The sequence below is a fragment of the Cariama cristata genome, unplaced genomic scaffold (genome assembly GCF_000690535.1).
Source record: "Cariama cristata isolate BGI_N322 unplaced genomic scaffold, ASM69053v1 scaffold27463, whole genome shotgun sequence".
NCBI lineage: Eukaryota > Metazoa > Chordata > Aves > Cariamiformes > Cariamidae > Cariama > Cariama cristata.
This window is the reverse complement of record NW_009610746.1, coordinates 74,761-87,220: the sequence shown is the minus strand read 5'-3', so window position 1 is coordinate 87,220 and position 12,460 is coordinate 74,761.

Below are 12,460 nucleotides of genomic sequence, written 5' to 3'. Positions count from 1 at the left end.
CATCGGCTGACATGATGTAGCAGAAGCCCTTCAGAAGTTTCACCCCCACCTCATGAAATGAACCAAATCTGCTTTGCCCATCTATGAATTACACTGCAGAGAGAAGGTCTGAGTCCTGGCATGATGAGAAGTCCTACTTTCTTACTCGTTCTGCAGAAAGTGGTACCTGACAGCCAGAGTATGGTCCGAATCCCTTTCAGATTAATTCCAGCTGCTGTCATGGTCTTTAGCAGCAAGTTTTCCAAGGTATTGAACTCAACTCAAAAGTGGCTGAACTCTGTAACTTTAACTTGATAATAAAATACATATTTTTTTAATAATTTTAAGTGGAAAGCTAATTCTGCATCACCTGCAGAAAATGTAAGAAATATGTTGGCTACTTCCCAGCTCACTGGCAGATGTCATGTCCAAGAATGGACTTGGGATAGGTATTTCCTGCTCAGAAATGCATGCATAATAGCGTGTAACCTCTTCTTCTGTCAGCTAAAAAAGCAAATAGTGTACATTTCACCTAGTTTCTTCACTTTTGTTTTTCTTGAGATGCATGCCATCACAGCAATTAAGTAATTTCTATCTCAGTTTTAAAAATAATTTATAGGCAGATTCTCCTGAGCTAAAGCATCTTTTGTGAAAGATTACAGTGAAAGTGTCTGCACTGTGACCAGACAGCTTGATGCTGAACAGCTGTATTTAATCTAATATGACTTCATGCCATGACTTGCTAACAGTAGTCTGTGTCGTCTCCCGTATCTGTACAATTAGCTTATCAGGAGATGTGAAAAAGATATAAATATTCAGGGATGAATTTAGAACTGACACATTGCAAAATACAGATGCTGAATTTCAAAACTGAAATGAATGGTTGACAGGGTCTGACATTAACCACAACATTCAGAACATGTTTTGTTTAAAATCTGAATGAAAATATCTTTTTCCATTATCAACATCTCCCTGATGTGGGAATGTCATTGTTTAAGGCTGGGCCTGCTCTTAAAATGGGTGGCAGATGCTCTTTATTAACCTCTCCCTCTCAGGAGGGGAGGGAAAGAAGAAAGAGACTTATGGGTTGGAAATTAAAACTACTTTTATACTCCTTCCCATTATTATTATTTTATTATAATATTAACACTAATAATAGAAATATAGGGAAAAACATACAAATCCAATGTTGAGCTTCCCAGTGCTGCTCAGGGAATTGCAAGCTGTGGTGGATCCTGCTACTGCTGTGGCAGGGGCGCGAGCGGGACCCAGATGTCCTGGACCAGACTCTGCAGCCGACAGGAACTGGGTTCAGGAATGCACGAATCGAGATCAGAGGCAGGAGAGCGAACAGGGTCCCACAGGGATGCTGGCCCTGGAAGAAGAGAGACTGACCCCTATGATCCCTTAGCTTTATGCTGAGTATGATGTGGATGGGATGGGATACCTCCTTGGTCAGTTTTTGGTCACCTGTCGGGTCTGCACTTTCCCACGGGTGCGACCCTTTTACGACTTTTCACTTGTTTAACTTGAAAGCCAGCGGTGACCTTGCTTCTCATAGGAATAAGTATAAACGTGGGCCTTTCTGTATACCAATCCCATCATTACTTCAGTAGCAACTATAAACATCAAGCGTTATCAAGTCTGAAAGCAAACACTGCCTGAAAAATGTGTAACTGTGCTTTCAGAAAACGCAGTTACTTAGAAGAAACTTAACTGAGAGAAGAAACTCCTGAGAGGAGAAATAGTCCTGTTTTAGCCAAACCAGGACAAAAGAAATAAAAAATGCACCACAGTTTGGTTGCAGTTTTGCATTGAAGAGACATTTTTAACAAAGGGTGAAATCTGTTGTCCTTCAGAATAAGGTTTTGTTTACCTCAATCAGTGCTAAAATATTCATTAAAGACAGCAGAACTGCTTTGCATTATGCAAAGAAACTTTGTAGTAAGTGTTGTCTGTATGTGTTCAGAATATGAATGCATAATGTTCTTAATACTTAGACACTGCAAATAGTTGTTTTGAAAAAAAACCTAGTGACTTTCTAAAATGTGTATTTGATTAAAAAAAATAAGCTCAGGATTATATCAACCCTCTGGATAATTTATACCAAAGACTCAACAAAATTTTCTCCCAAAGTTTTTCAGGAGTAAACTGATCTAAACAGAAAATGTGAGATGGAAAAAACCCAACCAACTGCTGTAACTTTTCCATTGATTGTTCTCCCTTGTTGCTTTTCCAGGCATCCTTGTGAGGTTTTGGTTTTGTGTAACATGGACCTACCTGCTGGGCTAGTTCTACCCAAATGTGCTCCCCAGGGAACACCTCAGTTGCAGTCTTCCAATATGAAGTAATGTCATTCTGGTGGCATTAGTTAAACTTTCCACTGGAGCAAATGAAAAACGCTCTGCAAAATTCACAGAAATGGTTTGTAATCCTCAGCCTAAGAAGACAGGGAATTCCAAATTAAAATTAGCTTTGGACATGTGTGTTGGTAAATGTGAGATTGAGTTGGTGCCCTCTCACCCTGTGCTTGTTTCCTACTGGCAATATATTTCTTTGGGCCTTTGTAGCAAAAAATGCCTGATCTGCAATACACCATGTTATTAGTTGTTTGTTGTTGTGTTTTTGTTTTTTTTTTTTTTTTAAACTATGACAATTTTTTGGGGAAGTTTGCATTAATTTTGTTGTCAGGAAATGAAAGTGAGATTCATGAATAAGTACAAACTAATCACCCATAGATAGAGACAAATCTGGTTTCTTGATAACTATAGTCTTTACTATGGAGTAACTGATTTAACTGATTCCTCGTAATCTGCTTTGGTTCATTGTACAGAAGAGAAGAAAAGAGCAATACTTTTGCAACTTAAAACAGTACCTAATAATTTCTGAAAGAGGAGTAAAAAGAGAGATGACTTGATACTGCTTAATAAGGCCATTTTTAATCAAAATATTGTTTTTTCATGTGGAATGATCCCATTCCAGTTCTCCAATTTGAGTCTCTTTAATCCTCTAATAGCGGATTAGTTATTAATAGCATTATTGAGATGAAACAGTGGTAAAATTCTAACTATTTTTCTTTACCAAGCGTCCTGAACATATTCTTCTGCCTTTTTTCATAATCTTCTACAGAGTTAGGTGCAAGTGAGCACTTTCCTATTCCCCCAACTGCTATAATTCAATGTGATGACTTTAAATAATGAGAAACCATAAAATATGATGGAGTTAAGCAAATTCAGGTGGAAATAATGTGAAAAATATTATTTGGAGTAGATAAAGATCTTAGTTTTGATTTTACCTGTCCATTGCTGCATTAAAAGATGTTCCTTTTATGGTCCAAATCAACAAAATATAAAACTCCTAAAGGGAGATTTCTCCACTCTTAACTGAGAAATGAGTCAGTGGTGCTCCTCGCCATATATCTTATTAAACAAAATATAATTTAATGTATCTTTTATGTGAGGCCATTTAAACGTACTAGATGGCATTTAGTTTTCATTGCTACGAAGCAAGTTCATGAAGTTATGACTGAGGTTAGCCAGAATGAGCAAGCAGGGAGGTTGATGTGTGAAGGTAAATTGGTATCAGCGCAAGCCTGGCTGGCAGCTAATAGTACACTGACACATGTGCCGTGGGTGTTATTGAGAGGAGAAACGTAGGTTGCTTACTACAAGTCTTCAGCTGCAGTTTTATTCCTGTTATGGCAAAACTTTCAGTGGGGGAAACTCAGGTTATATGTCTTTTTTGTGATTTCAGGTGTGATCTCTGCAAGATTATGTATCTTCCATTCTCAGGGCATCCAGACAGCCTGTGGTGTGCATGGGGTTTATTCTGGCTTTTTTCAGATGGACAAATCTGCCAGAGCAGCTTGGTGATGAGTCTAGATGGACTTTTCTCATCTTCTGCATCTATACACTTTATATACTCTAAATTCTGTTTTGTGGTCACTTTGCTGCACGCTAAGCTGTAATTTAAGGTGTTCCCTCCTCATGGCTGCTGAGCTACTATGCATGCATGTGTGTGCTGCTCAACTCAGTGAAACCTTGACCTGAAGCGGCAGAGGTGATTGAGAAAATGTGCCTCTGGGAAAGGGGCACTGCATGGGGCCGCAAGTGCTGCTTAATAAGAAAAGTATGCCTGTGCCAGATTAGAGAATGTTTTGTTCAACATGCTACATAAATCAGAAGACAAGGATGAATAGCTGTGATTTATATTCTGCATTACTATGCACATGATGCTTTTGCTGGAGACAAGAGGGGCTAAACCAGGTGACATGTCTAAAAAGAAAGTCTGTGCTAACTGCTGGGCCGAAGGCAGATGCATCCTTCACTGCATCACCTGCCGAAACCAGGAGCACAGGTGATGTGCTTCTTAAATGGGAGAGATGCTGATCTTCCTGCACCTCCAATGATTAGCTGTGTGATTAAAGAAAAATATAGCTTGATCTCTATGAGCATTAAAAAAATCATGGGTTTATCATGTTGTCTGGGACAACACTTTTACTGGAGTCTTAACCAAAAGCAGTGATGGTGCTAAGCAGGCTCCTCACCTGGTCCTCACCTGCATTGTCTGCACTCACTGCCTGACTCTGCATTTCCAGCACTTAGTGACTCTTTGGAAAAAAAGGTCTCCAAGTAACAAGAGATGCAGCAGTATTCTGTAAGTTTCTGCTGTAACCCTTCCTTCCACCACTACTTCTACTGTTTAATTTAAGCTCCAGGTTCACCAAGGCTCATAATCCCACAGCAATGCCTATATCTGACACTCAACAGGCCCATCTGAATTTTTTTTTTGCAGTAAATACGGGATTGTATGTTTTTGTTTTCACAATTCAAATACAAGTTTTGACTGAGCTTTTTAGAGTGGAAGTAAGGTGGCATCCACATCTTTGGTGAAGGAGCAAGGAGAGGAATAGGCGACATGATTTTTAGGGTTCTTTGTTTCTTAAGCTCTGCTTTTTAAACATTCAGGTGAACTTGCATCTCTTTGAAGATCTGTTTCCTTAGATTTCAGAGCACCGCTGTGCCAGTTGTTCTCTATCTCCCTGTTGTATCAGAGCTCTGCACTGAAACAACACCATCTTCTGTGACAGCCATGTATACCGACAGAGGAAACTTTTTTTGTTGTGCCTCAAAAGAAGGTTCCCGAACTACACAACCCTAGATTTGCACTTTTTAAATCAGCTATCTGAAAGCTTCGAGGCTTCTCTTGGTCAACAGCAATGTTATTTACAGCCTGCCTGCCTCGAGGGTAGGGGATAAAATACTCCTTTCACACCAAATATTTGTACTTCTAAACAGAACAGATAATTTAATGAACTTGATATTTTTATATTCATACTGGGAGAAATTGGTTTCTTCTGGTCCTGCCCTGAATTACTTGTGTGCTAAGAAAGACAATTAAAAATGCCTCACTTGGCAATCAGGCTGGGAAAAGAGGTAGGAAAATACTCTGGGGCGTGTTTTTTCTCCTCTGGCTTCAAATTTGCTGACCTGCAACTCTGCAGCTGTCCTAAGGTCAGGAAGGTTGAAGGACCTTCAGAGAAGGGAGGTGGAGTGAGCTGGGACCCTCTCTCATCATATGGGGTCTTTGCAGGCTGCTTTGCTGCACCCTATACTCTGGCCGTTTTTAGTGACAGAAGGCCAGAGCTTTTAGCTGAGTAGATGGAAGTTTCTTATGATGTAGATATAAAAGTATTAAATAAACCTTTTACTTAGAAGGGAAAAAAACCCCAACAAACCCACAAAGGAAGCTGATAGAAGGAAAATATCTTCCGTTTCTCTAGGATTTCTGCTAGAATAAGCAGGGAAATTATTAATTGGTGTTTTGGGAGAGGAAATAAAATTTCAACAAGTAAAATTAAATCTTTATCTCTTTGGAAACAGAAAGAGAAAACTACAGAGGTTATATTGAGAAATATTGCCCGTGTTCTCCAAGTTCAAGTGACCTCTGAGAGTAGGAAAACTTACCAGCGCCAGTACCAAAGTTTCCAGCAGATACTTTGCTCTTGTTAAATCTGAATGCCTCTCTTCAGTGGCTGAAGGGCTACAGGAGGCTTTGCTGAGTCCATAGGGCTGACAGGGTCTCGGAAAAGCAGAAGGAGCCCTCAGAGAGGGTGGAGAGGGGCCATTTCTCACCATAGCACTATGTAGTTTTAAGATGTGATGGAGTATTTCAAGGTGCCAGCCCATTCCCTTGTGGATAATGGTAGTAATTGTACTTACAGTTGCCTGTAACTAGATGTGTATGGTCCCATCAGAGATGTGGGGGACTGCCATGGTGCGGCTGCCAAACGTAGCAAGATAGGCGGTGCTGTGGGGAAGCTGCAGGGGCTGTTCGAGCTTTGTAAGCATGAAGAGTCTGCTGATGGTATTCTTGAGTGAGAATGAAATCAAGGAGACCCTAAACTCAGTTTTTCTAAATAAAGTATGCGTAGTATATTCAAGAGAAGCCTAAACTTTTATCTATCTTTAGCTGTGATGGGTGAACGTCTAAGGATGGGTTTTGTTTCCTCTTTTGATGTTTTATGCTTCACATGTCAGTTCCAAGCTTTGCCAAAAGCTCTGACAAAATTTACTTTTATTAGAAATTTCCCTTTTTAGTTCTTCTCTCATGTCTGTAAACCACTGGCTTTGTGAAAACACAGCCTTAAGCAGTTTCTACAGCTTCCCAGTATGTCTGCCAAACAAAGAAAGCACAGGTACTGCAGGTACAGCATTTCCCTCTGCTGTAAGCTGCTTGGCAGTGCTACAGCCTGGCCCCAAGAGGCAGCTCCATCCCTCCAGCTGTTTCTTCCCTGTGCTGCTACTCAGCAGTGGTTCATTTCACCCTCCATCTCTGCTGCAGCCCTTCCACCCCAGCCTTTCTTGGTGTGCATTTAATAGGTGCATCCCCGTCTTGGGTCTTCTTGCTGTCTCTTTGGTGGTACAGTTCCATACACAGGAATGAATCTGGACCTTTGCTTAAGTTTTGCATCTTGACATTTTTGAATCTGAATCTTGTCGTTCAGGTCCATCATTAACCTGTTTTGCCAGCTTGGAGCATTTGACTATTTCCCAACCCTCTTGCCTTCCAATCTGTGATGTGGTAGTTGAGATTTTAGGCCATTTAGCTGCAGCACCTTGTGCTAGAACTGGTATTTGCCCCCTTCCTGAGAGATACAGATTTGGGCCAGGTGTTTGGCCCAAGTTATTAAACTCAATGTGGGGCAGCGCCTGGCTTCATTCTTACAGGGTGGAGGGGCCGGGTGGGCTGCAGAGCGCAGCAGCAATAAGTTGATGGAGCTGCGCTTCCCTGAAGTCGGTGAAGGTCCCCACCAGATGAATGTTGATCAGCCTGGCTCTGCCACAGGCAAAGCTGTTTTTTCTGTATTGCTCCTAAAAGGTACCTGAAGCAAGCAGCTCAGACATACGACATTTTGGGAGATGGAGACACCAAATCCTCCCCCAAGCAATTTTGGTCTTACCAAGTACTTTGCTTTCTATGACAATCAGTATTTCCTGAGCTGGAGAATAGGGGTGAGATGCCATTCTGGAAAGGGTTTCTTGCACATTTTTTTCTGCATATTTTCAATGAGTATTTTGTAAAAGGTCTAATTGTTACTCTGTTGCAGACCAAAATCTAAAGAGCTGGTATCAGTGCCTTTCACCAAGCAGAGATCTCTCCTGATATTAGTATTCTATGAAGATATTGAAACAGACTCTGTGCGCTGCTCTATAGGGGATGATTAAGTTCGCATTGCCTAAGATGAGGGATTTTCCCACGGGTGTTCCTAGCCGGCGTGTACATGCTCCTGTACAGGGTGCAGTGTGTTGAGGCCGGCTTTGGTCTGGTTGTTTGCTAGCTTCTGTCCTGGAGGAAACTGCACTTCTGTAGTGCTAGCGTTATATAAAAATAATACGCTTGAGGTGTCTTCAGCCAGAGATGTGATAGACCATGGCATGAATATTACTAAGATACCAACTTGGAAACTGGAATACTTTTTGCTCCAGACAAATATTCAGTTGTAGGTTTTTCTGTGGCTGCAGTGATGGATGCTGCAAGGGGAAAAATATCCTTCAAGCTCCTTCTCCAGTTACTTGAAAGAGAAGGGTAGAGAATATTTATAAATGCTCCTAGAAGTTTGAGAGAGAAGAGAGGTCTGAAGGACTGTGGATACAACTATCCTTTAATAGAAAAGTGAAGTGTAAATCAGTTAGATGAGAACCTGTCGCAGTCATTCCCCACTGGTTTCCCCTTGCTGTGAAAGGACTGATGCAGTGAGCCTTGCTCCTCCCTCTCTGCTCTGTGTTTCATTGAACTGTTTTCTCTGTAAATTGAAAATGAGACATCTGTAATGTGGAGATATTCTGGCAGGCAGCATATCAGAAAATCTGTGTATGATGCTCTTGTAATGATGTTTTCTAGTGGCTTCAGAATTTGTCAAATGAACACAGACATCCATCCATGGTAATATTCAATAAATACGCATATATGGCCAAATCACTGGCCAGGGCAACACATGGACTGAATAGGCTTTAGCTTAGAGTTGAGCATTCAATTTATCTGTGTTGGCGGAAAAAGATTAATTTCTGGTATTCCTTTTTTTTTTTTTTTTTATGATGGCTCTTTCCCAGGCCATCCTTACTTTGCTTTTATGAGCCTCAGGATGACTGGAAGATAGTGTTTGCTTCAAATAGCCCATCCTTTGCTTGGGAGGGCTTTGGGTTCTGGTTTTGTGAAAACGTTGCTGTGTTGGTTTCCATCATCTTCATATCCTTGGCCCCCCATTTTGTTCTTGTTACACAAGTTGTTCGTGGTACGCTGTGCAGTCTGGGTGAGTTCTCCTCAGGTCTACTATTGCCATATGTCTAATGACAGATAAGCAGAGACAGAGCCTTACCACAGTTGGTGGAGCCACAGTAATTTATATTAGCTGAGTCTAGAGCATCATTGCAAGTTTTTGGTTTGCTTAATGCGCTTTCCAAAAACTGAGCTGCTGGGCGAGGGAAGTTGAGTTGGTTTTTGAGGTGGTGATGGTTTGAGCAATTGGATCAGCAGAAGGTATTTCTGATCAGTTTTTAACTCTGTCCTTGCTTTTTTTAAAACTGCTGTTGTACCCTGGCACTAGCTCTATTGCTCTTGTAGGGAGATTAATCGAATGACATTGGAATACTGGAGTACTCAGAAATATAGGGTAGGACCTATGTTCACACCCTGAAGGTCTCTCCAGCTATCATCAGTTCACCAAGGCAAGATGTGGTAATGTCCTGAAAGAGCACGTTTCTACCTCTCAGCTGAAAACACATCTAATCTGATCTTTTTGTGGCATCTCTATTATGCAATGTTGAAGTTCTCTTGTGTAGTTTTGTTTTGGTTTTTTTTCACCGTCTGACTGCTCTGATCTGTCAGATTTACGATCTGATTATTCTACTTTATGGTTAGATCCCAAATTAATTAACACTGCAATGGTGCTGGCTCATTAGCAATATTCATTGGGGCCATCCCACACAGATAAGCGTATCATCAACCTAAGGACATGGATTTCCTTTTTATATTATCACATTATTCACTTGTCCTTCCCATCTTGGTGACACTCTGTTACTCTGTAGCTCCAAAAGAGTCCACTTAGCTGTCTCATTTGCTACATATTCTACATCATCAGTTCCCATATGTGTTGTTTTAATGTTTGTGTTGGGCAGTAGGATCTGCTGCTGTGCTTAATCTTTCCTGAGCCCTCTGCCTTTGCTACTTGTATGCAAAGCAGTATTCGTAGTGTCACTGCGGGAATAATTTGATTTATTTTGCATGCAAGAGAGATACATCTCATTGAATTCTCCTACTTTGGCAATAACTAGGTATCAATATATCAATTGTCAGGTCAAGTCTCCTAAATAACATCTGGCTGAGCCTGCTGTTTCTTTATTGGTTAATAAAGCAATTTTTCCTTGTATCATCTTGAAAAGTGCTATTACTCAGAGGTTGTGTTTTCTTTATGTTGTGGCTCTGAGTCTCATTTCAGAACAGACCTCTAAGCCCCAGTTGTGATGGGATTGTCTGTCAGAGCTGGTGTTTATCAAACACTGCCTCCCTCCTCTGCAAAATCTTAACCTACATTACCTTATAATGCTGTGTGTCTCAGACACTTCAAGAGCCTCATGGCTGTGTGTCATGGTCTGAGGCAGCTACTAACTCATGTGCTGGACACTAGGTATCACCTGAAAGTTTGAAATATGTCTCCTTTTGTGTGTTTTTAACACTTCTGCCCTGTGTTAGATTACCTGAAGTGAGTGAGCAGGAGTTCTAGTGAAATACTACCATCCTGGGTTTTGTGGTTGTGCTGGGGTTCCCCAGGTCACCCAATCTTCATATGAGTCTGGAAAGCCAAAGCTTGCAGGGTCCTGGAAGTGGTACCACTCTACTCGTCTAATTCAGCCCATGAAACACAAGACCAAAGACTTCCTCAGGTTAATTCTTGCCTGGATTAGGTCACCTGCTGCAGGGAACAGGAGCCAAGTAAAGTGTGCAGCAATTTAGCTTTTGCTGGAATACTCTAGGCTGCCCATCGTTGAGTGTTTGAGAGCTGTAAACAAGCCTTTTTCCCATCACGTAATCAGACATATATCTGCTGTAGAGCCACTGAGAGTTGGGAAATGCCCCTCGCCCATGGCCAGTTAGGTGCTTCTGTCCCTTGGCTAGAGATCTGGGGAAGGACTACAGGACAGGCAGCTGAATTCTGCATATGGAGCAGAAATGGGTTGGTGAGCTTTAGACTAAATATTGCCAGTGTTTTAAAGTTCACCCCATCTGTCAGATAAAAGTCAAAAGGAATGGATTAAAATTCCCCAAAATACATTGACCTTGTCAAAACATTTTCATCCCCTTGACCTTCATTTCACCAGTGTCCTTCGCATTTCAAGTCACAACCAAATTTTGAAGCCTGAGAATTTCCCAGGGACGAATTTTTCTCTTTCCCATCAGCTCTCTGCCCTGCACTGGAATCTTTCCAGTGTGATGACACAGTGGCTTGTGGTAGCCTCCTGGGGAGGGAGGTCTGAATCTCTGTGAGTGTCTGTTAGCAGGAGTTGCTGAGCATAGTCCTAGGACTCTGCCTTCTTGAATCGGGCATTTAGTAAGGCAGGACTGATGCACCAACAGGGCCTCACCAGAGTCACACCAGCTCCCTGAAGGAGCGGTGGGTGTGAGCAAACATATTTTAACAGTGGTACAACAGTGAGCAGGATAAGCCACAGACACTGAGAACAAAAAGGTGCAAACCAAAACAGCGATGCACTTTCTTCACTGCAAGGAGCGGGAGGTCTCCTAGTAGTGTATGTGCTGTGCAGTCAAACATGGTCCTCTCAGCGGTGCTTTAAGGTGACAGTATAGATATTAAATACAAAGGAGGCAGCAGTGGTCAGCATTTTGTTCGTGGTGCTAATCGGAATTGTCCTCACTTGTCAGATCTTCCTGGTAGCAAGGATGCCTGGACCTCCTTTGCTGCAGCTCCCTTGGCCTGTGCATTTTCTAAACCTCAAAATGACATTTCCCAGTGACCACCAAAACAATAAATAGGTCAACCTTTCTCTTGATTACAAGATGCTAAAGGGGAGCAGTAGCAGTTTAAAGCTGTTTAAAGCCCAAATCCTGGCTGTTCCTCCTAAGCCTTCCATTTAGGATTATTTGAATTGATGTACATTGCTGTCTGAGAAGTTTCTTGCTACAGGCACTGTATTGACATTGGCAGCATCTACTGCTTCTGCAAAAAAGCAAGCAGCTTGAACAAGGGCTTTGAAAGTGTCAGTCTATTCAAAAGTCAGACAGAGTCAGGAATTTAAGCCAGATATCACAAGTATGTTAACATTTCATTTAGTTGCAAACTGTTATCTCTTTCAATGACAATAAGAGTTAAATGGCCAGAATAACTACTTTGAATGAAGTCTAAAGACTGGTATTGTACTTATGGTTATCATTCCAGTATGCACTGATGAGCTAGAAGAAGCCTGAAGGGAAAATAGATGTAAGAAAGTAATTCTTGATGCTAGAGATGCCAGGGTTATACATACGAAGAAAGTCACTCTGAGGTTTTGTTTTCATTTAAGGGGAGACACATGCGTAAGTATATATAACAATGGAGAAAAAAAAAATCTTGAGCCTTTAAAACAAACACACACAAGAACCCAGATCCCTAACATGACTCGGTGCATGAGGTAGTCTGTAAGCAGTTCATTACAGTTGTCCTTCAAAGTAGTTCCTAGGCTGGGATGGCAAATGATTTGGAAACAAATTATTGAGTGAGAAGAAATAAAGAGTATGGCATCCAAAAGTGAAATAAATCCCTTGGAGCTTGATCTGGAGTGGAGGAAATACTTGCACATGTGTCTAGGTCAGAACAAATCAAACAGGATTTTGATTTAGCAATACCAAAACCCAATGCGCCCTACTGCCGATTCATTAATTGTAACTACCCAGCACCATTGCTGTCGCAAGGTGGATATGCATTGCT